Source organism: Danio rerio, chromosome 1 (assembly GCF_049306965.1).
Source record: "Danio rerio strain Tuebingen ecotype United States chromosome 1, GRCz12tu, whole genome shotgun sequence".
NCBI classification, from domain to species: Eukaryota; Metazoa; Chordata; class Actinopteri; order Cypriniformes; family Danionidae; genus Danio; species Danio rerio.
In genome coordinates, this window is record NC_133176.1 from 29,062,670 (window position 1) to 29,085,828 (window position 23,159).

General features: G+C 36.9%; 1 long non-coding RNA gene across 1 annotated transcript in view; it reads left to right on the forward strand.

Annotated features, from left to right (window-relative positions):
* Nucleotides 1–22,405, forward strand: part of LOC141375519 (uncharacterized) — a 71,161-nt gene extending 48,756 nt beyond the window's left edge. The window contains exon 3 of the long non-coding RNA XR_012383650.1: nt 19,252–22,405. This is a non-coding gene — a long non-coding RNA (uncharacterized lncRNA). The remainder of the gene's footprint in view (nt 1–19,251) is intronic.
* The last annotated feature ends 754 nt before the right edge of the window (nt 22,406–23,159 follow it).

The following is a 23,159-nucleotide window of genomic DNA, read 5'->3' on the forward strand; positions in this document are numbered from 1 at the left end:
TCGAAGTAGTTGATTAAATTAATACAAGTGAAACTGACAGGCGCAACATGGCTTGTCATCAACAAAATTATTTAGACTAATATAGGCTGCTCTGATACTGTGAATATTTTACTGTCATTTTATTTATATTCATATTTTATTTAACAGGCCTTTTTGTCAGTTTGTGCGCTTAAGCATAAGCGGACCTTGTTATGAACGTCACCTCAAATATTCTTGTTTATTTTGTTGATAACTGACGAACAAAAATACAATAAAATAACCAAAAATTATACCAATCAAGATTCGCTTCAAAAATATCATTTTTTTTAAACCATGCCTTTGGTTTAGTCTGCAGATCATATATTTTCTGGGAGCATCCTGGGCTTTTCCATGTTGACAGGCTGCACCCCAGTTGAGCTGGAGCTGAACTCCTTGATGTTGTCAGACAACATCTCAAGGACGTTTCGTTCTGTCTGGACTAGTAAGTAAAAATTCACAAAATTCACATTTTAGCCATATAGACTCTTGTTCGTCCCACTTAAATAACAGTAATGCCATATCTGGCTATAATAGGGACTGTGTCTGTTCCTCGTATTATTAGATCAAGAAATAAATGTACTGTGCTCCAGACAAAAAAAATATATAAAAAATCAAACCAGAAAATCCGCCAAAATGTGAAAATACAAATTTTTGTAATGCTTAGTCTCATAAACATCAGGTCATAAGCACCTAAAGCACTTATAATAAATTAAATAATAACACATAACAATCTTGGACTCTGTCTCACTGCAACCTGGCTGAAACGAAATGACTATATTAGTTTAAATGAAGTAACTCCTCCAGGATTCTTATATATACATATTAGGCTCGACAAACTGGTTGTGGTGGTGGAGTTGCATCAATCTTTAGTGATATTCTTAATGTTATTCAGAGAAACTGACTTATACTCCTTTGAAATATTAGCGCTTAATTTTATGTTTCCGGAGATTATGCCAAAACCTATGTTATCCCTCGCCTTAATCACCATATATAAACCCCCAGGACCCTATGTCAATTTTCTAAAAGAGTTTTCTGATTTTATTTCTGACTTACAAGTTAAAACTGTTAAAATACTAATAGTAGGTGACTTTAACATCTACATAGATGACACTTACGACACATTAGGGCTCGCGTTTATGGATTTACCACATTCACTTTGGATAAAGCAAAATGTTGGTCCAACCCATCGCTTAAAGCATACATTAGATTTCATTCTGTCTTATGGAATTGAGGTCATTGATGTAGACATTATACCACAAAGTGATGATATTACAGACCACTAGCTTTTACTGTATAAGCTGTGTTTACCTGAAATTAGCAAATCCGCTCTGATTTAGTGCCCTAGTAGAACTATCGTTCTGTCCATCAAAGATGAATTCACAAATAACCTACCTGATCTTTCTCGAAATGCACCCACAAACCACAATGACCTTGATGTAGTAACCAGCAGTATGGATGCCATCTTTACTAGCACACTAAATACTGTGGCACCCATCAAATTAAAAAAGGCTGGAGAGAATAACTCTACACCATGGTATAATAGTCATAATCGCGCTCTCAAAACAGCAACCTGTGCTCTGTAATGTAAATGAAAAAAATAATAATTTAGAAGTCTTTATAATTGCATATAAAGACAATATATCCAGCTGTAGTAGAGCTCTAAAATCTGCCAGGGCTGAGCACCTGATAGCTAACTAGTTTTTATTTAACGCCTTTGCTAAATTAACAAATAATCGATCGTCTTTGGGACAAAATGTTCCACCCCAAATTTGTAGTTATGACTTCATTAATTTTTTCAGTAACAAAATAGAAGGTTTTAGATAGAAAATATAAGATGTTAAACTTTCTGCATTGCCCTATACTCCAGATCCAGTGAACATTTCACTGAATCAAAATAACCTACAGTGCTTCAAAACCATAGAACATGAAGAGCTAGATAAGATTATAAATAGCTCTAAACCAACTATACGCGTATGTTAGACCAAATTCCAACAAAATTACTGAAAGAACTGCTACCAGTTATACAGTACGAGAACCTTTTTATAGTATAGGGTAACACTTTATAATAATACATATAATATATACATTTATATATAATACATATTATAAATCTTTTATAAGGCATTAGCATCTAGTGAATTCATTATTTGTTAAGCATTAACTGTACATTAATAAACGTTAGTAAACAGTTTATAACTGCAGCTACAAATGCTGTTTTCTTGACTTATAAGCACCTATTTAAAGTGCTTAATAATTGTATTTTCATACTTAGATAATTATTTATCTTTCATTACTAAATTAAGTATTGCATTATTTACAAATCATTTGTATTTAAGAGTAGTTGAGGGTTTTTAGGATCATTCAGAATGAGTTAGTAAATGATTAATAAACTATTGAAATCAACATTTAAATATCTAATTATTCAGGCATATACTAATAGTTAACTAATATGTTATTAAATGCTTTTTAAATAAAATTTCATGCAGTTTTGTGACCTAATCTAAACTGAAGACTATTCATGCTTTACAAAACCCTTATAAATAACATTTAAAGGGTCAGTAACAAATGAACAATAATCTTTGCAATCTTTTCTAAAAAGTAAAGTTACTGTAAAGTTTAAACATTGCCAAATAACAGGAGTTTCAAAATACGACATAAAACTGGATAAAACAACAACAATATAATAATTTACCAATATAATAAGATGCAATGTTTAAACTCTACAATGATTTTAGATAAGGTTGCAGATTTATTTTTCATTTGAAGTACAGTTTCATTTGAATATAGTAGTTTATGTAATTTATTCCTGTTTAGAATATAAATAAACCTTTATTTGTTATTTATAAGGGATTTATAAAGCATGAATAGTCCTCAATTTAGATAAGGTCACAAAACTGCATGAAATTGAGTTAATGAAGCATTTATTAAAATACATAGTAACCATTAATATATGCCTCAATTATAAGACATATAAATGTTGATTTCAATAGTTTATTAATCATTTACTGACTCGTTCTGAATAATCCTAAAAACCCTCAACTAGTCTTAAATACAAATGGCATGTAAATAATGCAATACTTCCTTAAGTAATGAAAAATAAACCATTAATAATGTATGAAAGTACAATTATTAAGCACATTTTAAATATGTTTGCAAGTCAAGAATACAGCATTTGTAGCTGCAGTTTTAACCTTCTTAATGATGTTTATTAATATAGAGTTAATGCTTATATATGCTAACAGATAATGAATTCACTATTTGCTAATGCTTAGTAAATGATTTATAGTGTGTAGTTATTATAAAGTGTTACCAAACCTCTTCTTAATGTTATCAACTCTTCTTTATCTTTAAGCCATGTTTTAAATCCTTACAAGCTAGCTGTTATTAAGCCTATTATTGAGAAACCACAACTGGACCCCAGCAACCTAGCTAATTATAGGCCTATTTCAAATTTTCCATTTATGTCTAAAATACAAAAAGAAAAGTTGTCTCTGCCCAATTATGCTCTTTCTGCAGACGAACAATGTTTTTGAAGTGTTTCAGTCAGGTTTCAGGGCTCATCACAGTACAGAAACCAGCTTAGTGAAAATAACCATCGATTTAGCTGCTGATCAAGGGTGCATCTCGCTATTAGTTTTACTCGATCTTAGTGCCGCCTTTGACACCATTGACAACAATATCCTCATAAATCGCTTAAATTCTACAGGTGTCCAGGGACAGGCTCTATAATAGTTTAAGTCATACTTAGCTGACCGTTACCAGTTTGTGAATACTAATGTACAGCCTTCACAGATCAGCCCAGTAAAGTATGGGGTGCCTCAAGGATCACTTTTAGGCCCTTTGCTGTTGACAATATACATGCTACCCCTGGGAGACATTATTTGAAGACATGGGATCAGCTTTCACTGCTATGCAGATGATACGCAATTGTATATTTCAACTAAACCTGATGAGATGCCTGAATTGTCTAAGCTAACTGAGTGTATTAAAGATGATTAAAGACTGCATGACTAACAATTTTCTTTTCTTTAACTCAAAACAGAATTATTACTTATTGGGCCTAAATACTGTACACAGCAGATCTCACAACTCAATCTACAATTAGAGGATACAAAGTCAGCATTAGCTCTACTATAAAAGATCTGGGTGTCATATTAGACAGCAATTTAAATTTTGAAAATCACATATCCAATGTCACAAAAACTGCCTTCTTTCATCTAATAAATGTCGCTAAGTTACGAAGTATGCTATCCATCTCAGATACAGAAAAAACTAATCCATGCTTTTATGACTTCTAGGCTGGATTACTGTAATGCTCTGTTTGCTGGCTGCCCAGCATCCTCTATTAACCAACTTAAGCTAGCACAAAATGTAGCTGCCAGAGTTATTACTAGGTCTAGAAAATATGGTCAGATCACCCCAATTTTATCCTCCTTATACTGGCTGCCTGTTAAGTTTTGTATTGAATTTAAAATATTGCTTCTTACCTATAAAGCTTTAAATAATCTAACTCCTGTTTAACTAACCAACCTTCTGTCTCGTTACAATTTAACCCGCTCTTTAAGATCTCAAATTTCAGGGCTTCTGGTAGAACCTAGAATTGCAAAGTCGAGTAAAGGAGGTTGAGCCTTCTAATTTATGGCTCCTATACTCTGGAATAGCCTTCCAGATAATGTCCAAGGCTCAGACACACTCTCCCAATTCAAAACTAGATTAAAAACCTATCTTTTTAGTAAAGAATAGACTAAGTGCATTACTTAGCGGTATGATACATAAATGTGCTCCACGCTGGTTTTTAGGTGTATCTAGGTGTATCTCTTTTATATACACTATAAACACCAGCTACAGTAGTTATTCACTTTAATCTCTATTTCCTTCTGAGGATACTCATCCCAAGGCCCTCAGAGACTTTTCAATCAGCCACTGATTCGATCCAAGACCAGCGTCGAGATGATCCCAAGGTTTCCATATCTTGGACCAGGCCATATCATGAGCAGCTGCTCTGGTGGTCATGGAGGAGTGGAGAGCATGAGACTGATTGCTGTGACGCTCCAGGGACAGACGAGTCTTCACTAAGTTCCAGCTTCCAGCCTCCGGTGCCTAGACTGCAGCTCTGCACAAGACGTTTGTCCAGAGGAGAAATGGTTGGGCCCAACTGAGCCTGGTTTCTCTCGAGGTTTTTTAAATCTTCACTTTCGCCAAGTGGTGAAGTTTTTTCCTTGCTGCAGTTGCCACTGGCTTGCATGGTTCGGGATCTGTAAAGATGCGCATCGATGGATTGTTCTTCAGTGTTTGGACTCTCAGTAGTGATTATTAAACCACACTGAACTGAGCTAAACTGAACTGAACTTAAACTCTGAAAACTGAAGTGACACCCTGTGCATCCCTACTATCGATAAATCTAGTGACTTTTTTGTGTGGTACTGGAGATTTTTATTGACTCTCATGTGCCCATACTGTACGGTCCCTACTTTTCTCAACGGGCTGCTAGTGATGCCATCGGCCACTCCCCCACCTTAGAGCACTGACAGGTGGCCCAGTCCTTGTACAGCAGTCTTTCCCACCTGCAGCCTGACAGCAGATCACTTCTCTGCGTTCCAACGGCAAACGATTTAGCACCGGCAGTGTGAAGGTATTTCCCTGGTACTGTAAAACCGATCAGCTTCTCCTTTATTTTAACAATTTAATTATAAAAGTAAAGTAAATGCTTACATTTGATTACTTTTAAGTTTCTAATGAACATTTTCAACTAAATAATTTTCAAGCATTTATACAAAGCAGGGCAACACAGTGGCACAGTAGGTAATGCTGTCCCCTCACAGCAAGAAGGTCGCTAGTTTAAGCCTAGGCTGGGTCAGTTGGCGTTTCTGTGTGGAGTTTGCATCAGGGCCGGAGTGGGACTCCACCGGCCCACCGGCCACTATTACAATACACTATATCTAAATGACACTATCACGTCTTTTTCAAGAAAACAGCTACTTTAAAACTTCAAATGTTCAACGACCCTAACAGTATTTTATGTCTTAACAATAAAAAAAAAACCTCTGGTGAGGTTCGAACACTGGTCGGTGACGTCGTAATACAACGTGCTGACCACTGGACCACAATGACGCTATTATGTAGGTGCAGTTTGGAATAAAAAAATAATAATATTGCACTGTTATCTGCATCACTGTTTTAACCACTACTTTTCTTTTTTAACTTTCTGATCAAGTTATGTCAGATTTATTAAAGCAGTGCATCATCTAATTTACATCGAACAGGTGTAATATTCATTAATATTAATTATTCGAATTCTTATATTTATTAAGGTGCCACTATTTGGGGTCGAATGACTATGTTGTTTTATTCTTGTTATGTTGCGTCATCATTAACCTGCAGGCTGCATTTTGCTCACAGGGCTGCGAGAAAATAAATTAATAGAGTGGAGCTGCGGCAAAATAATGAATAAAAAGAGAGAGGCTACAGTCAAATAAATAATGAAAAAAAAGTGCAACTACTGAGAGTGCAAGCAGCTAGAGACACCAGCCCTCGCGGCCAAAAAAAAACGGACCGGTTCACCGGGAATTCTCCCGGTCCTCCTGATTAGCCAATCCAGGCCGGGTTTGCATGTTCTCCCTGCGTTCGCGTGGGTGTCCTCCGGGTGCTCCGGTTTCCCCCACAGTCCAAAATCGTGCGGTACAGTTGAATTGGGTTAGTTAAGTTGTCCATAGTGTATGAGTGTGTCTGGATGTTTCCCAGAGATGGGTTGTGGCTGGAAGGGCGTCCGCTGTGTAAAAACATGCTGGATGAGTCATTACGCTGTGGCGACCCTAGATTATTAAAGGGACTAAGCCGAAAAGAAAAGAAATGAATGAATATACCTGTCACGAAATGGGGAATAATTACAAAATGCAAAAATCCAAGTGCAGCAATTAATTATAACAAAGACTAAGGTTTCCAAACTTGAACAGAACTAAAGCAGGATGCAAATCTAGTCCATACAAGAGAACAGGCAAAAATCCAAAAACGAGTAAATACAAAAACAGGGTAGGAGTGCTAAAGAAAACAAACAAAAAACAGGAATCCAAGAATTATCAAAATACAAAAACTAGATGACCAGACAAACATACCAAACGTGAGGAGCAAACAAAATCCTAAGGCAACTAAAACAGAGAACAAGAGGGTTTATAAAGACAGGACTAAATTAACAAACATGAAACAGCTGTAGCAACACAATCAGTGATGCAAAGGATTATGGGAAATGAAGTGAAACTACAAAACAAACAAGTGCCCTCAGTGTCCAAACTAGGGCACTGCAACAGGTGGGACATTACCCCGCTCAAAGGGAGGGGATTCCAGACACTCCCACTTGATCTCTTAACTAGGAGGGAGGTGGAATGGAGGTTGACCAGGGGGAGGGATGGTGGGTCAGACATACATAAACGGAAACAAAGTGAAACCATACAAGCCACTGTGAAGTCCATGAAGAAAATGAGCAAGTAAGCTTAGAGGATTTGAAGCCCAAACTAAGGGCCACCCTAGTGGTACAAGTGGAGGAAAAGTCCCTTTAAGCCAGTCATAAGTCCTCCACGCTTCAACTGCTGGGATTGGTGGCCACATATCTAAAGTATAAGGCCACCCTGACCGAATTGATGAATTAACCTTTGGAACAAAGATTTGTCTTGGTGGCAAAGGCATTCCCAGCTTAGGAAATGGCTTACCCCTAGATCTGGTCTGTGAAGTGAAAAAGGGCTCACCGGCGCTTGAGGCTGAGGGCTCACCGGCGCTTGAGGCTGAGGGCTCAACGGCGCTTGAGGGCGAGGGCTCATCCGCGCTTGAGGGCTAGGGCTCACCGGTGCTTGAGGGCGAAGGCTCACCGGCGCTTGAGGACAAAGGCTCAAAGAAACTTAAAAATGAAGCCTCAACAATCTTAGAAAAATAAGGTTCAATGAGTCTTGAAAGAGAAAATCAGAAAAAATAGAAAATAGTTCAAAAGCAATGGAGGATGAGGACTCAGAGGTGATTTCTGGAGCAGATACTGAACTGACAGTCATCTCAGGCTGAATCATTAAATGAGCAGAAATGCTAAACAAAATCTCCAAACTGCTGATCACATTGGGCAAAGGCTGTAAGGTTGTGACAATTCTGAGCAAAAAGTCTGGAGTAATGGCTATCTTACTGAATGATTCATAACTAGCAGATCTCTTGAGGAGAGCCTCCATGTCATCAGCCATCATTGAAAGAGGTCCTGGAGAAACAGTGAACTCAATCAAATTCTCTGGACTGGTGATCACTGCAGGCTGAGATCCTAAAGGATCCATCGATTTAGGCAGAGACTTGACACAGGCCAGAATATTAGAGAGAGTGTCAAAACATTCTACAGCCTCAATGACACATTCAGGAATGATGGTTGTTTGAGATGGAGATCCGGGGGTGATGCCAATTTTGGAAAACGTATCAAGCTCATAACTATTACACTTAAGGTGCATAACAAAATCCCAAAATTTAACAATCTTTAGATCCTCCATCCCCCTCGTCGATAAAGGATGATCCAGACATTGATTAAAGATGTTACTAAGTTCATAGTCAGACAGTCTCAGTCCCACTGACAAGGTCCAAAATGACTGTGCAAAGGCTCCTACCTCCAAACCCTGTTGGCGTTCAGCCACTAATGCCTGGAGACGAAGCACTCGCTCCTTCTCAGTTGCAGGCAAAATAATCTGAAAACTCATCCTCCCAAAAAACAGCAAAAAATAAATAAATAAAATTCTGCTGCTGGATTTGAATGGCCCTAGGATTATGTCACGAAATGGGGAATAATCACAAAATGCAAAAATCCAAGTTGCATTAATTTATTATAACAAAGACTATGGTTTCCAAAAGACAAAGGTTTCCAAACTTGAACAGAACTAAAGCAGGATGCAAATCTAGTCCATACAAGAGAACAGGCAAAAATCCAAAAACGAGTAAATACAAAAACAGGGTAGGAGTGCTAAAGAGTGCTAACGAAAACAAACACAAAAAGGGAATCCAAGAATGATCAAAATCCAAAAACTAGATGACCAGACAAACATCCCAAACGTGAGGAGCTAACAAAATCCTAAGACAACTAAAACAGAGAACAAGAGGGTTTATAAAGACAGGACTAAATTAACAAACATGAAACAGCTGTAACAACACAAGCAGTGATACAAAGGATTATGGGAAATGAAGTTAAACTACAAAACAAACAAGTGCCCTCAAGTGTCCAAACTAGGGCACTGCAACAGGTGTGACAATACCGAGCAGGAGTGAGCTTACAGTAGCTCTGTTTACTGTTAGAATTTCAAAATCTTTCATCAATTGAATAAAATTATTGTAATTTCATTTTAAAGTAGAGCCACTACAAAGCCAGACCTTATCACAAAAAAATGTTTACTGTTGTTACAAAATCAGAATTTTAGTTAGTTGTGCAGGGTGATTTTTTGTGGCATTTGCAAAAAAAAAAAAACATAATACATCTGAGCTATATTTGCAATTTTTATTTTTAAATTGAAGCCACTTAAATCCAAATCAATCACGTCTTAGTGATCAATAAAACTGCCAAAAAAACTGAAATATATGAGGCAGAACTGTTCATTTCAATTATTTACTGTAATTAATATCTTGTACCAAACAGGAATAAATTATAGTACACAACAGAAAAAATCCAATAAAACCAGCTGTTACACATTTAAAACACTGTTGATCTGCGATCTGTAAATGTAGCTTGTGTGGTAATTACTTCGGTACTTCACTAATAAAATAGCTTTGCTAATTAACGATGCTACCGCCACTCTACTGAGAAATGTAGTTGAGATAGCTAGATGTTAAAATTTGATTTAACAGTAGGGGGGGTGATGACAGATCTTTTGAAGGGTACACAAATAATACAGCCGATTATACTTATAAAGATATGTCCCCACAGTTAAAAATGGTTTTATCGATCATATTATAGCATCAAGGGTACGTCATTATGGTTATTTTTATACAAGTTTTCTTATGTTCAATGACAAGGCAAATGTTTTTTTCAAAACTATTTATTGCATTGTTTGTTGTGGTGTTTACAGACATCCCAACTTGGGAAAAAAGTCATTTCCAGGGGTTTACAGAGTAGATTTGCGGGAGGTAGCGGGATAGTGGGCTATGGATAGTGGGTGCCTGAAGAGAAACGGGGGGGTGCTGGGGGTTGAGTGAGCGACGTATCTGAGTAGTGGGGCGTGTGCACGCGAGACGTACCCGAAGAGCGATGAGAGTTGCGCGCGCGACATAACGCAACATATGCAACGTACCTGAAGAGCTAGGAGCAGTGGCGGTTCTAGACCAAAGTAACTGGGGGGGCCAAGCAGGGGCCAGTTGTATTTTTAGGGGGCACACTTTAACACACATCACAAACTACTTGAAGAATTATTCAAAGTCATTTTCACGCATCACTCTGCAGTCTTCATAAAGAAGCTAATAAAATAACTTCAACTCAAATTGATCATCCATGTTAATTTATTTGAATTGTAGTGGGATAACATTTGTAACATTAAAGTACATCAAGGCACATTTTTGCACACAAACTCTTTAACAAACCAAGGAACTTTTCACATTATTTCCTATGAAACAAAAATAATTATTCTGGAGTCATAATATTTATGACTCTTTTATACCTTGAATTAACCCAGCTTTTAATTAGAAAAAAAAAAATAATAATAAATAAAATAAATACAATATATTATATATTCTTATTATGCAATGCTCAACATTTATGAGTACACCCCTCACAAATTTCTCTTTTAAAATAATATTTTTAATAGGAATCTATATAATATTGTATTTGTGCATATACATCAGATTAGTCAGTACTAAAATAACGGTCCAAAAATCAGCACACCCAAATTTAGTAATTATAGAAAAATATTAAATACAAATTAATAAAAAAAGGAAGAAGTAAAAAAAAAATAAATGTAGTTAAAATTTTGTAAGTTGTAATTTTCTTTGCAATTTTTTTTGCTTAAATTGAATTGTAGTATCTTTCAATTTCTAAACTTGTTTGCTGACTAAAATATTATTTTAATAAATATATCTGTTTAATAAATCTGTTTTGTTTAAATACACCAAAATACAATGACTATATTTACTGAGAAATAGAGGAAAATATTTATTTTCAAAATGGGCTGTACTCTATTATGCTGAGCACTGTATATTATCTATTAAGGAGGCTAATACTGACCTTAATTTTTTGTGATTGTGATTACAGAACAAACCAGTAATAGAATAACTTGACTAAATATCCTAACTTGTCTAGTTAATAATGTTTTACTAGTTAAATCTTTAAATTACACTTTAAACTGAATACTTGTATCTTGCAAAATAACTAGTAAAATATTATGCACTGTCACCATGGGAAAGACAAAAAGTAGCTATTAGAAATTAGTAAGTAAAAGTTTTGCATTTAAAATAGTGTTGAAAGAAATCTCTCCATAAAGAAACAGTTGGAAATAATAATTCGAATTTCACAGAAGGGTTCAGTTTGACTTAAACTGTGTAACAGACCATTTAAACATGTCAACTTAAGCAGTCATCTTATAATCTGTGATACCATGCACTTACAGAAGCAGTATTCTGTGATTTTTGTGATTCCTTGCAAAAATGTCAACAAACTCTTTGAGATTTAATTGTTTAGCACGTTTTGATTCAATACTCAGAATGCCCAAGTCACTCGCTCTGTCGTCTGCCATAGTGGATCTGAGATGTGTCTTCAGCAGTTTTAGTGTTGAGAAGCTCCTTTCACAAGAAGCTGTGCTGATTGGAATTGCAACACTAATTTTGCAAAGTTTGAATAGCTCAAAAAAAAAACTCTTTATAAGGTTCCATAAATGATGCCAATTCCACAATACTTGTGGGTCTTTGCATACCTTGTTCGATTTTCCTGTTTAACATTCTTTTAAATTGATGTATTTCATGCCCCAGATCCTCAATATTTGAGCTGTACATTCTACCTAAAGAAAACAGGACATCTTCTTTGAGAAAGGCATCACTTTTTGGATTTAGTTCTTGAATGCCATTCATGATGTCACAGTTATGGTTAGAGGACGGTATGTTTAGCTCAGAGAGCATTTGGTCAATCACAGAGTAAAAAAATGATGACCGAAAACCCCCTTTCGTTACATCTGCCATTCTCTTACCTGTTGTAGAGAGAACACAATAGTCAGTAAATTGTGAACTTGGTTGTGTCTGCCCTTTTTTATTTAAGTGTACTGAAATATAACACTCTTCAGCCACATTAATCACATTACTCCAAAGTCCATCAAAAAATGACTAATTACTGTAGTCAAGCAAGGACTGAGTCAAGGCTTGTACTAAATCATCAAGCCTTTGCCAGATCAAGTGATGATGACTGCAACAGATTTGAGAGCAGTCTTGCTTCTCCAAAGATTTTACATAGTGTACCAAGATACACAATGAACTTCAAGTCTAACTGTGCAAGCAGACCATGTGCTTCAACAAATCTGTCACCATTGTTTTCCTCAGCTACTTCTTGCAAAACTCTCTTAATGGCAGGCAACCTATCCAAAGTATTACGCAGTGAAATATAGCGACATGCACCACCGAATATCACTTAATCTCTGAAGTTCTCTAGGAGCACCCTCAAACATTTCACTCTGCACAGCAAGCCATTTTTTATGCTCATATGACCCGGACATGAAGACATAAAGCCTTTCCTGCAGTGAGAAAAATCTGTCCGCCTCAGGGATTGCTTTGACAGTGCCTGTACACCTGCATGCCTGCCGCTCATAACAGATGCACCATCATAAGCTTGGCCGATTAAATTTTCTTTGTATTCTAGACCATGGCTTTCAAGCGTGTGGATTATCTTTTCAGTGAGCCCTGCTGCATCTGCACGATCAGCTGATTCAAAATTAATGAAACTTTCATGGACAGTTCCGCTATAATAGTACCTCAATACCAAGGATATCTGCTTCTTTTTTTTTATGTCTTGTGTTTGATCGGCCAAAATACTGAAAACTTCACTCTGTTTTACTTCTTCTATTATTTTTGATCTGACCATGTCTGCTAAACAACTAAGAACCTCATTCTGAATGGCTTTGCTGGTGTATTTCGCATTCTGGATGGAATTCAACCTCTTTTTTTTACAGTTTTGTCATGTTTTGCAATGGTTTCCAAGATTGCAATGAAGTTGCCCCTGTTGTATGACTCTGCTGACTCATCATGTCCTCTCTGAGCAATGTTCTGTGTGGCTGTAAGTAATAGTACTTCAGCTACAGTTTTCATGTAGTCCCTGTTTTCTTTAATTTGCTTTTCATGTTCTTTGTTTAAAACATTTAGCAAAGATCTTTTGGTTTTCACAGCTGCCTCATAGTCTTTCCATGCAACCATGGCTTGGTTGTGGCGATCTGATTTTGCATGAATTGCAAATCCCCCTTCTTTGTTAGTAGCTTTTTTCCAGTTTTTAAAACCAGATAAGCTATCAAAAACTGACACTGGGCTATTGAGAGGGCTGAAATGCCGACAGGCATAACAATATGCAGTGTCTATTATTGTAGAGTACTCAAGCCATGGGTGAATCCTGTACCACTCTGCGTTGAAGCTCCTCTTCCTGTCCCCCATCTATCTATCTATCTATCTATCTATCTATCTATCTATCTATCTATCTATCTATCTATCTATCTATCTATCTATCTATCTATCTATCTATCTATCTATCTATCTATCTACATACAGTTACAATCAGAATTATTAGACCTCCTGAATTATTAGCCCCCATGTTTATTTTTTCCTCAATTTCTGTTAAAGGAGAGAAGATTTTTTAACACATTTCTAAACATAATAGTTTTAATAACTTATTTATAATAACTGATTTATTTTAACTTTGCCATGATGACAGGAAATAATATTTTACTAGATATATTTCAAGGCACTTCTTTACAGCTTAAAGTGACATGTAAAGGCTTAATTAGGTTAACTAGGCACGTTAGGGTAATTAGGCAAGTTATTGTATAATGATGGTTTGTTCTGTAGACTATTGAAAAACAATAGAGCTTAAAGGGGCTAATAATTTTGACCATTAAAAGTTTTTTTTTTAACTGCCTTTATTATAGCAGAAATAAAACAAATATGACTTTCTCCAGAAGAACAAATATTATCCGACATACTGTGCTAATGTCCTTGCTCTGTTAAACACAATTTGCCAAATATTTTAAAAAGAAAAAAATGTTCAAAGAGGGGCAAATATTTCTGACTTTAACTGTACATACATGTAAATATAAAATTTACAACCCATTTTTTATTTTCTGGAACAAAAAGTAGATAAAATTTAAATAAAACTAACTGTCTGGATTAAAGAAGGGGCAACAACAACAACAAAATCTTATTAAAACAGATTCTTCCCTCTAAAATATGAATGACCACAAAGGGTAATAAATAAATCTCAAACCAATGACATTGACCTAACATTGGATTTGTTACAGAGGTAAAGTTTGTTTTATATTCAGACATTCTCATTAATAATATGTCAGTAAAGTATTGTTTGCAAATTCTAAATAGGGAAATCATATTAGCAGCAAATGACTATCAAAGTACAACATTGCTCATAGTAATTTAGATAGTGTTAATGTTGTTTACAAGTTATACTTGCATGCTAATTCCGATCAAATATTTAAAGTAACAATATAGAGACTGCTAAATGAACGAATATAAAACCAAATTTACCTTTATTCATTTTTTTGAGCAACTAATTGATATCTGATCTTGATTACTTTATTAAAGACTTACCAGATATTGTCTTCAAAGACTCTTGTCTGCTTCATGTCACGACTGGAAAATGGGGAAAAATAATGAAGACAAAATAAAACAAACGTTAGTTGAGTATTACTTTTACATGAGCGAGACTGAAAACTAAATTTTATTAGTGCGTTAAATCTGCAAATTCCACATAGTGCAAATTCCAGTTTGCAATTCATAATGTAATATTAAAACATATTAAAATTTCTGCACAGCCGAGAACTTCCATTAAAAGATTTAAAATCGCTATTGAAAACATAAGTCTAAAATAGTATACAGTGAACATAACATAATAACAGAACGTAAACTTAACTACAGTTGAATTTGTATTGCCTGTATAAATTTAGGGCAAAACTTCTGACGAAGATTGGGAAATTGATGGTTGTAGCTCTCTTTTCTTCTGCAGTCTGGTCTAACGTTACCGCCGCCTCAGGCGCTCTCACTTCTTCGTTGTGTTTTAAGTGTGGGACAAAAACACTCATTACTGCCACCACAGGAAAACTTGTGCATTGCAGCAAAAGTTGTTGGTGCAATCTGCCGCCAAATTTAGGGGGCCAAAGGGGGGGGTGTCAATCCTGTTGACACAGGGGCACCGGCCCCCCCCTAGAACCGCCACTGGCTAGGAGGGATGCGGTGGAGAGAGGGGTGTGCAACGTATTTAAGTACTGGGCGGGAGACGCAAGATTTCCAGGTGATTATCATTCATTTGCGGGCATCCGGGAGTGTCTTTGCATTTGAGGGATACTCCTGCAACTTCCGGGAGACTTGGAATGTCTTTGTTTACAGTCAACGGACTGACTCCTGAAGCAGAATAAATGCAGTAAAAGACATTTCCATACTCATAATAACTAACTTGTTTACATTACACTTGTTAAATTGTCAGATCATATTGTAAATTGGTGAGCCTGTGAGGTTCATCGGCTAAATAGCCAAAACTCCGAAAACATTTAAAAAAACATTTCACCCTAAAAGAATTGTTATTATCCCTTCAATTAGCACAACATCCTTGCCTGACACTGTACATCTGATTGACCCTGCTCTGCCTGATCCTCAATAATTTCTTTCTCCTTTGCCTGTGATTGATAATGTGACATTAGTATTTTCATAAGCACTCATTCTTAAAGCCAAATTGCCTTAATATGTGAACCTTTGTACTTGGCATTTTGGTGCACTGAAAAATGATCTTATGTCCATTTTCCTTTTCTCTGTCATTTTATCATTGAGGTAAAGTTGGTTTTATATTCGCACATTCAGTCTTTCTCATTAATAATATAATCTCAGAAGAGTATTAATTGGAATTTCTAAATAGCAAAATCATATTAGCAGCCAACAACCATCAAACTACAGCATTGTTCATAGTCAAATAATAGTGCTAATATTATATTGGTTTACCTAAAGGTTCTATAAAGACGTTGCAACTGATACAAAATGCAGCAGCCAGAGATTTAATAAAATTGAAGACACGAGTACATATCACACCAGCATTAATAGAATTACACTGGCTACCAGTGGACCAAAGAATTTTAGGATTTTAAGATTCTTTTATTAGGCGCTACACAACATGACACCTTCTTACTTTTTAGACTGCTTATCACAATTAAATCCAAACCGTTTGCTACGCTCTTCTAGCGCTTGACTTTTAGAATTTCACTCTGAAAATCTGATGCGATCTGGAGGCACTTCTTTTAGTCACTATGCTATAAAAATTTGAAATTGTCTCCCAAATTAAGTGAAAGAATCCCCCAGCATTGATGTTTTTAAAAAGCTTAAGACGCACCGTGTTAAAATTGCGTATAAATATAAAAGTTTGTAAAGTTTATGCATTATATATATATATATATATATATATATATATGTATATATATATAGTGTGGGTTTATGTATATATGTAAGTACGGTGTGTGCATGTATGGAAAAAATACATTGTGTGTGATTGTGTAGATCAGTGGTTCGCAAACTTTTTGCTGTGTGCACCATTTTCTAATATTTGACACCTGTTAAGCACCCTTCCTCCGATTAAACTCTACATTTTAACTACAATAACTAAATACACATATTTTCTGCATACATGATTAAAATAAAAATAATAAAATATGTAAATTTATATATATATATATATATATATATATATATATATATATATATATATATATATATATACACACACATACATATATACACACACACACACATATATATATATATGTATATATATATATATATATATATATTTCAACTACCGGTCAAAAGTTTGGGGTCCATTTTATTTATTTATTTTTTTCATATTTTTTAAAGAAAATTGCTTAGTTCATCAAGGCGACACAAAAAAAAAGTTGAATTGTTAAATATTTATTACAATTGTAAATAACTGCTTTCTTATTGTATGTTGTTTCAAATAAAATTATTACTTCAGCCATTATAGCTTATTACTATTACCATGAAGAAGAAGAATAACAACAATAATGAATTTATAGTGATTTCTGAAGGATCATGTGACACTAAAGAGTGGAGTAATGAAGCTGAAAATTAATCTTTAAAATCACTGGAATAAATGATTAAATTAAAAGATACTACTTTTAAATAGTTATTTTATAGTGCAAGAACATTTTACAATTTGTACTGTATTTATGGTTAAATAATTGCAGCCTTGGTGAGCAGGAGAAGCAATCATACTGACCCCAAACTTTTGATCAGTTGAGTATATAATGCTTTATAAGCGAAAATGTATTCTTTAATTTTGACACCTACAGAAATTGTCCCCAAATAAAAATCAGAGAGGTCAGACTTTCTCAGAGCCTCAGTTGTCAAGTTTTGAAAATATATATTAAATTAATCAATCTACTAAAGAAACATTGGCTAGAATTCTGCATTATAGACTTAAATTATAGAGAGAAATAACAGATGAACTGCGACTGCATCAGATCATGAAGCTGATCAATGTTGATCTTTCTGTTGAGCTGTGAGTGCAGAAATGAACACAACAGGCCTAATGCAACATATAATAAGAATGAAATATTGAAAAATTATCAGATAATACTCTGTGATATAGCCTGGGTCGTAAGTTTGTTGGATTGTTTTGTTTTCTCACAACAAGCGATCTACTAAATTGAGCAGAGACCACCTTATTCAAGAGAAATTTCGACAGATTGATTTGGCGCGGATCCGAAGGCATTTGCCCGATTCACATAAGCCTAACAAACCATGCTAACGGGAGAAACGAGACAGATTCCAAAACATACGTCTATGCGTGGAAGCACCCTTAGATTGTATTTGCACGCAATTGACAGTCGCAGCCAATGTAAACTTTTGTGACTAGGCAGCATGTGTACACCATTCTGTACCCTGGCCAGAGCATCTCACCTTATTGTCGAGCCCAGCCATTTATTCAAGACTGCTGCACATCTCCATAGAAGAGGCCGATGTAGATGGTTCATTCCTACTGTCACTTGACTTCTTTAAAGTGCCAGTTTTTAACCAGGTGTCCATATTAATGACTAGTAAGCGGAAAAAAAATGTAGAATGTACCATCACTTAGCGACTAATGTGAAAGGGCGGGGCTATTTTGACACAGAGGTGAAACAGCGAGATGAGAATGCATAGGTTGTAAATTACAATTTGTAATGTGATTTCTTTTTTCTCTCTCTCTCAGTGAATATCTTTTCTCCCAGAAATATGACATATGAAATATGTGATGTTTATCAAAATGAATGCATAACATTAATAAAATATAACATTTTCCGCCATTACAAACTTTTTCTTGCGCACCCTGGTTTGGGAACCGCTGGTGTAAATGTATGTATATATATATTGTTATCTAAGTATATATTATTATCTAAGTATATATATTTTGCTTAATTTGTCTATACATTTTTTTACATAAATTTTATTTATACTGTAGCACATTTTATACACGATGCTAATTCAAAGTGCTTTACATAAAGAATGTAAAACTATCATAAAAATAATCACAGTAAAAACAAGGACATTTTTTATTTTAAATGAATGTAGTCACTTAAGAACAGAAAAGAAATCAATCACAAAAAATACAGTAGGGCTAGTTTGGATGTAGCACAGTGGTCATTTAGCAAATACACAGCTAAGCAATATGCTAATTGTGGCCGTTAATGTTAAGATAACATGCCAAGTTGTCACAAATGAAACAATGCATAGAAAATGGCTTTGGCGTGTAAGTTGCAGTGCACTTTGCAACAAGCTAGCATAAATTTACCTGAGTCATTTTAACTGCTAAAACAGCAGATTCGTGGACAGTTACATCAGTAATCAGCATTTTTGCCGCAACTAATTTATAAATGATTCTGCATTAACTACACTAAAGAGAAACACTTTATTTAAGGTAATTAATATACCATACCTACTGAAGTTAAACATTAAGCTGCAGCCGCATACCTAACTTGTGTGTCTGTCTGTCTGTGTGTGTGACAGCTTGAGTAGGTGAGATGAGCTGGGTGACGGATACCTATCGACTGGAGTCCTCAGAACGCTAGCGTCGCATCTGTCATCAGTTGTGCCTGTACTGTGGAGAATCGACTTGCTTCATCTCATCCTGCCCCATCTGTTTGCCTCACCTAATGGTGAGTAAGGTATTACTCACATCATCAGTATCTCATATACCTCACATGCAAGCTGAACTGGTTGTAAACTCTCCCCATTCATTTGTTGGTGCATTTGAAAGCCGCTGGTAATTTCATCTCATCCAAATTTATCTCTAAACATCATATTCCTTCCATCCGGATTGAGATTCAATACCAAGTAACCACCATAAAAAGTTAGGCGATGTCAAAATCCACCCAATGCATAAGAAGGGTAACTCTCATCTCCCCACTAAATCATCACAAACAACACAGTCTGTTCATCCTACCTCGAGCCAACATAAATGTTATCAAGGGTTGACTGTGGCTAAAACAACATCAGCCACACATCAACTGGGACACAGGCAAAATTCTAGGATGGAGCACCACCTGTGTCAACCACGGTCACACCACTCCCTCTACTGGTCACCCTGGGAACCCTCACTCATTCTCCCATCTCACTATTCCCTTCATCTATCAATCCTTTAGGGATGTATTCAGCAAGGAATGAGCCACTCAGTTACCCGCTTATCGGTCCTGGGATTGTAGCATCGACCTGCTAAATGCCAAGCTACCACATGGAAGAACATATCCTCTTTCCCGTCCTGAGCACGAGGCTATGAACATCTACATCAAAGAGGCTCTCCACCAGGGGTTCATCAGACCATCCACATCTCACGCAGCATCCAGCTTTTTCTTCGTCTTCAAGAAGGATGGAGGATTACAGCCCTGCATTGACTATAGAGTGCTGAACTCGGCTACAATCAAAATCGTTTACCCTCTACCACTAGTCCTTGCAGCATTGGAGGAATTAAGAGAGGCATGTTTTTTCAGTAAGCTTGATCTTCGTAGTGCCTACAACTTAATTCTGATCCACAAGGGGGATTGGCGGGCATTCTTCCATCTTCCATCTTCTGGGTACCACCATCAGCCTGTCGCCTGGTTACCACCTGCAGACGAATGGACAGACCGACATAAAATCCAAGAGATTTCCTGGTACTTTAGATGAACAGAAGTCTGCTTTTGTGATCCCTGCTGGCCACTAAGAGTACTTAGTCATGGCCAAGCAAATAGTCATTCCATCTTTCTAAATTTCATGAATGAAAAAGACTCAGATTCAGAGACTTACTCCACCATTTCACTAGTTTATATTGACAACATACTCCTCTATTCCAGAAACATCGAAGAAGATCTTCCTGTTAAGTTAACGTGATATATATATAAGTTAACGTCCAACAAATCATCCAATGTCTCCTCCTTGCTCCACTGACGTCCCTTCTTTAAAGCGGACGACGTGTCCTTAATTGGACCCCTGAAGCATCACAGGCCTTTGAAAAGCTGAAGAAAATGTTCACTACTGCACCATCCTTTATCATCGAGAACCCTCTTTACCCTTCATCGTAGAAGTAGATGCTGCTGACACTGGAGTAGGTGCCGTCCTTTCCCAATGGTCTAGTGAATCCAAAACCCTCCATCCGTGTACGTACTACTCCAAAAAAATGACACCAGCAGAGCAGAATTACGGTATCGGGGACCAAGAATTGTTGGCCATCAAGTTAGCCCTCGAGGAATGGCGCCATTGGCTAGAAGTAGCCCAACATCCTTTCGCACATCAACTGCCATACTTCAGTGTTCATCGCACCCATTCTGTGGCAAGTGGATAAAGATATTTGTACAGCCACAAATGAGGAACTATCTCCTCTTGACCTTCCTCCTGGTCTCCTCTATGTACCAGACAAATACCACATACCGCTCCTGAATAGTACGCACACCTCCTTTGACTCAGAACACCCCATGATGTCCCATGATGTCAACCAGTACGTTAAGGGTTGCTTGGTCTGTGCCATCACTACGACTCCAAGCCACCTGCAGGAAGATAAACCGCAGCCATTACCTATTCCCTGCCAACCCTGGACTTATCTGGGAATTAACTTTGCCACCGATCTACCTCCATCACAAGGGTATACCACAATTCTTGTTATAGTAGATCGATTTTTAAAGTCATGTTAACTACTCCTTCTGAAAAGTCTTCCAACTGCCCTAGAGACAGCAGAAGCCCTCTTCCAACAAGTGTTTTCAAAACTACAGGCTTCCCGAAGAATGTGAATATGCAGGGTCTGGCGGGCACTCTTCCATCTTCTGGGTACTACCATCAGCCTGTCGTCTGGTTACCACCTGCAGACGAATGGACAGACCGACGTAAAATCCAAGAGGTTTCCCAGTACTTTAGGTCATACTGCAGCAACCACCAGAACACCTGGAGCCAATATCTACCATGGGCTAAGTATGCACAAAATTCTCTTCGCTAAACCTACACTGGTCTAACCCCCTTCCAATCTGTCCTAGGGTACCAGCCATACTTGTTTCCCTGGACAGGAGAAACATCTAAATTGCCCGCGGAAGATCACTTGTTCCGAGAGAGCAAGCGGGTATGGGACTCAGCTCATGTCTATCTCCAGTGGGCAATGCAGAGGAATACGGCTCATGCCAATCATGCCACACCTACCAAATCCCATTTACCAGCCAGGGGACAAGTTATGGTTATCCACAAATGACATTCGCCTGCTCTGCAGAAAGCTGAGTCCCCACTACCTAAGACCATTTACTGTGCACTCCCAGATAAATCCTGTCACTTACCATCTCAACCTGCCACCACACTACAGAATATCACCATCTTTTTATGTGTACTCCTCAAACCCTTAACTGTCAACTCCCGGCGGCGGAACCGCCAGATCCAATAACTAATAGATTAGGAGGGCTTTGGTCCTGAGGAGAAATCTTGGACACCCTGTGATAACCTCTTAGATCCCACTAATCCCGTCATGCCGATTGTCCAGCTCCCCGAGGACATGGCTGTTGCCAGTTGAGGGTGCCGAGAGTCACTCATGGAGGATTATATGGAGGATAAATTCAAGTGCAAAAAATATATATATAGAGTGACTATAAAAGTCCAAAAAAATTACAAAAATATTTATATACCAAAGTTCAAAGTATCAGTTCAACAAATCAAATATAAAGACAAATATATATATATATATATATATATATATATATATATATATATATATATATATATATATAAATATAACACAAAAACATATCAAAGAAAAAAGGTAAAACGTAACCACTGTATACAAGTATCCTCTAAATGAAAAAATTACTCACGGCTCTGCCACAGCATGCTCGCTCGCCAGGTAAACTGAGCCCGAGCTGGAGTCTGGCATCCCTCTTTATACGCCAGATATCGCCCATCGATTGCCGCAAGCCATTCAGGTATACCACCATTGCCCAATCTGTACCCCATGTAGTTGGTTTCCCTCTGTCCCCACTCGCACTTCGTCACATTTAAGGACAGACCAGCTCCTTGAATTTTCTCCAGGGCCTTTTTTACGTGCTGCAGATGGTCCACCCACTTTGACTGAATATCACCACGTTGTCTAGGTAAGCATACGCAAAGTTTTCACAGCCCTGGAGAACACAGTCCATGAGGTGCTGGAATGTTGCAGGTGCCCCATGTAACCCAAATGGAAGTACCGTAAACTGATATGGGCCAAGAGGGGTTTTGAAGGCAGTGAGGGGTTTCAATGAAGGATGGAGGCACCTTGAACTCCAGGCAGGCTCGGTGGGCATTATTTTTCGGACAGTTTAATTTTACCATCTCGTACATACCAGGTTTCAAAAACATCAAACCTGATGCGTTAGCACGTCTTTTCGATCCTTCGGATCGCAAGTCATCTCCTGATCCTGTGCTCCCTCAGAACA